Raw genomic sequence first — 4,299 nt, forward strand, 5'->3', positions numbered from 1 at the left:
GGGGGTCAGGGGGGCGGGGGTCACTGCTCCTAACTGCTTCCATATTGATTCACGCTGACGGTTCTGGTTGGACGAAGGCTGCAGGAACAGGAAGTTGATCAGGAACTCCAACATCAAGGTGAACCAACTGTAGGAGGGTCACCATGGTAACCACACACCTGTGGCTGTCACTCCCTGAAGTCAGTGAGAGGAGCCTGGGGGCGGAGCCTGCTGCTGTTCTGAGAACACCTGGTCCCGGGACGAGCAGGCTGGGGGGTTCAGTGATGGATCGGATCAGAGTAAAGAGGAGGAAACAAACCGTCTTTTATTGGTTTGATCTGAGGAACGTTTGAAGGTGTCTCTGAACGAGTCGACTCGTTTCCCTCGGCTGATCTGGGCTTTCAGCTGCTTTTAGAGAAATAATGTTAGTTTTCTCTGGTTTCATGGAGAGAAATGAAGCCTCGGCTGTTCCTGCAGGTTCTGATTCTGAAATGTTTAATAGGCTGCTTTAGATGAGAGTTTTTATTTGTTTCTGTGTGAACTGAGGAGTAAAATAATCTGTGTGTTATTCCAGTTCAGTCCTTCAGCTGGAGGCTGGATGAAGCTGTCAGATTCTGACTCATTGATGAACCCTCAGAGGTAACGTCAGTCTCATCAGGGGTTAAACCGCTGATCTGCTGGAAAACAGCCACAGGATGCAGGAGAAGAGAAGTATTTGTTTAAAGGCAACTTATTTTTATGAATGTCCTGAAACCGACAGTTTGATTCCTGTAAGTGGGCGTCTGACATTCATGGAGTTCATGGTCACCTCAACGAGCCCAGACCATCAGCCCTCCACCACCGTGCTGACAGCTGCAGTGCATTCTGGGTAAACATCTGTCCTCTGGTTCTGGTTCTGGTCCAGAAGTCTCCTGGTTCCTTCAGATGAACCTAAGTCCAGCTGCCATGTTGTTTTTAGAGAGAAGAGGCTTTAACCTTTGACCTTTGACCTGCTGACTGAGGCCTGTAGAGGCTGAGATGGAGCTCACTGCACGGTCTGACCTTCAGGGTGAAGATCAGACCAAAATCAGACCAAAATCCTGTGTTCAAATAACCACAAATCTGTTTGCCCATTTTGTTGTTGAATTTACTCGAACCTGTGAAACGTTCCCGGGTTCATCAGAACCGGGTCTCAGGACTCGGATCTCCTGCGGGTCTCACCTGTTTTCTGCTGAGCTCCAGCCCTCTCTGCTCTCCAGATGCCTCAGATCACTTTCCTGCAACTCGACCCCCGAACTCAAAAATAGTAATGCTCGTGCACGTAGTTCCACGTGCACTATCCCACACAGAGATGCAGTTCGTCCCTCAGGCCAGCTGTGGAGGAATAAATAGGTTTATGGCTTTATTAATGTTTCTCCACCTGTTTGTGTTATTTAATCTCAAAGAATGTAGATTCAGGATCAATAACCTCCTGAAGTCTGCTGAGATGTTAATCTTTTATTTTGACTCTGAACACTGAATAAATGTCTCAGACAGACGACACACTCAGATGTTCTCCGTCCGTCGACCCTTCGGCTCGGAGAACTTCAGACCCGACGACTCGGCTCTGCAGTTTGTGAGGTTTGTTCAGGTCCACCTGTAGGGGGCGCCGCAGGTCACAGGGGCGTCTCAGCGGGTGCATGATCTCAGTCTGCAGCTGACGGCGTCTCAGAGGTTCGTTTATTAACTTTAAAATCTTTCTGTTCCCTGTGTCGCTCCTCATGACCTTCGAGGCAAGAATTCACTTCAGTTTGTTTATATTTCAACACATCAGAACAAGGGGCTGAGTCTCTGTTAGCAAAATATCTCATGAGCCACTGGAGGGATTTCACTGAAACTCTCAAATACAACTGAATGATGTTTGGAGTCAACCCAATCCAAGATGGCCGCCACAGCCACCTGAGCTTAGCAAACACAATGACTCAGATGCTGAGCTGAACGGTTGTGTGGTAGTAGCTGCAGCCGGACAGCGGCGGGTGATATGCAAACCTTTACCTGTCAATCAAAGCTCACAGCCTGGGAGGGGGCGGGGCTTAACAGTGGGGCGCCGGTTCTGGTTCAGCTTCATGTTCCGGGTTTAAAAATCAGGACCAGAGAAAAAGGTTTAAATACGATGCATTCAGGAGCTTCAGGCTGAAAATGGAAATCTGAGTTTCATATTTCAGAGCAGAAGGTTCTGGTTCCTGAAACCGGATCGGTCCGAGCCCTGAATGGATTTATTGATCAGACTAAATGTTTCTGTGAAGCAGAAGGATTTTATTGATCCGCAGCTCCAACCAGCATCAGTGACGTCAGGTTGTTCTGGACCGAGCCGGGCCGAGCTGGGCCGGGCCGAGCCGGACCGGGACGACTCAGGCCAGGACCCGAGGTGACGGATGAGTCTGTTCGAGATGAGCTGCTGAATTCTGCAGCTCTCTGTGAAAGCAGAAAATAGGTTTTCAGGAACCAGACGAGTCTGACTCTATTTTTATTCATCGTCTCATCTAAACGTTCCCGTTTGGTTCTGTCAGATTTTTAAATAAATCTAATTTAATTCCAGTTATTTTACTCAAGTTTGTCATTTTATTTCCCTCATTAAGGCCAAACATGCTTCAGTGTTTTTATAGCAGCTTGTAAAAAAGAGACAAACCCTCAGATTTGTTTTATGAATTTTCTACAAAGAGAAAATGAATCTAAATGTAGAAGTTTAAAACAGTTAGCGCTAAAATGTGAATTAGATGGTCAGCAGGAGTCAGAAGGAGTTAAAATATTCCAAAGTCAGACGAAAGCAAACAAAGCTCCCGGGTTTAATCAGAGCTGAATCCAACTGATTAGCAAAACAAATCCTCCAACTCGAGCTTTTATTCTCTCAACTCATTTGCAAAACATGAAGCTCATTTGCAGAAAGACCCGAACCGATTTCCTGAAAGTGGGTCAGCCCGGACAGAAGGAGTTTGTTTCTCCTGAAGGTTCCCAAAGTTTCCGAGGAGAAGCTTCTCCTGAGTCATAGTTCAGATTCACTCAGTGTTAGAAAGTTCAACTTCTCTGTTCTCCTGCTTTGATCTGCTGGGGGAATTATTTTCTGTTAAAATAAAATCCCTGCATGACCTCCGAGCAACAAATCCTGCAGCCGTCGGCCTCAGAAACACCTGAACTGTTGTTTGTTTACTCGTTTTTATCATGTTTATGTTTCCAGCTTCATATGTTCAGACCAGATGATAAAAAACTGTAAAAAAACAAAACTGTAGTTTATAAAAGACTCTGAAATAAACAGGTTTGAATAATGTCTGAATTTAAATATAAATATGAACAAAAAACTAGAAAAAAAACATTTCATGGAAACTAAAAACTTGCATCTTAGAATAAAATACTTTTTAAAATTAATTATAACGATCATCTCTTCTTTCAGGGAGCATAAATACAAATAAAATAAAATAAAAACAGATTTATACAAAAGATTCATCGAGAAAAAAATAAAAGTTTTGAAATGTTGATGAAACATAAAATAAAACGTTTAATAAGAAACAAACCAACTAAATCTGACACATTTTATTGTTTAACGACTGAATGGAGGATTTTTTGGGTCAGCAGCTGTCTGTCAGAGCGGGGCAGCACCAGGGAGGGGGAGGGGGGAGGAGGGGAGGAGGAGGAGGAGGAGGAGGAGGAGGACCACGGAACGAACAGAAACTCTGAGACGGCAGCAGAAGAAGAAGCCCGTCTGCAGAGCGGCACCATGGACCCGGCTCGCTCCATCCAGCATGAGATCAGCTCGCTGAAAGGTACACCTCCCGAGTCCGTCTGCAGCCTGACTCAGCTGCGTGGTGCGTTCAGGGCCGGGTGGTGCCTTCAGGGCCGTCTGGTTCTCCCAGAACCCCCTGTGTGTGTCAGGTGTGTGAGGCTGGTCTGGTTCTGGGATGAGCGGGAGGACGAGCGGCGCTCGGAGCTGCAGATTCTGCTGCGATGATGATGATGATGATGATGATGCTGCATGCGGCACGCTGAGGGGAGGCAGCTGCTGCATCGCCACGGCAACGCAGGGAGGAGTGAGAGCCGGTCCATCCGCAGAGGGACCACAGAACTTTATCAGATTTCTGTTTGGCCAAGCCCGGCTCCAGAGGCCTGGTAGCACTCTGTCAGGGTTCTGTTTGCTCTGTCAGGGTTCTGTTTGGCCCAGTACTAATCTGTCAGGGTTATGTTTGACTCGGTACCACTCTGTCAGGGTTCTGTTTGACTCGGTACCACTCTGTCAGGGTTCTGTTTGGCCCAGTACTAATCTGTCAGGGTTCTGTTTGACTCGGTACCACTCTGTCAGGGTTCTGTTTG

General features: G+C 46.7%; 1 protein-coding gene across 1 annotated transcript in view; it reads left to right on the forward strand.

The window, feature by feature from the left end:
• The window catches only part of pleca (plectin a), a gene marked incomplete in the record, with an annotated part of 89,410 nt that overhangs the window by 14,462 nt on the left and 70,649 nt on the right, over positions 1–4,299 (forward strand).

This window comes from Kryptolebias marmoratus, linkage group LG5 (genome assembly GCF_001649575.2).
Source record: "Kryptolebias marmoratus isolate JLee-2015 linkage group LG5, ASM164957v2, whole genome shotgun sequence".
Classification (NCBI taxonomy): Eukaryota; Metazoa; Chordata; class Actinopteri; order Cyprinodontiformes; family Rivulidae; genus Kryptolebias; species Kryptolebias marmoratus.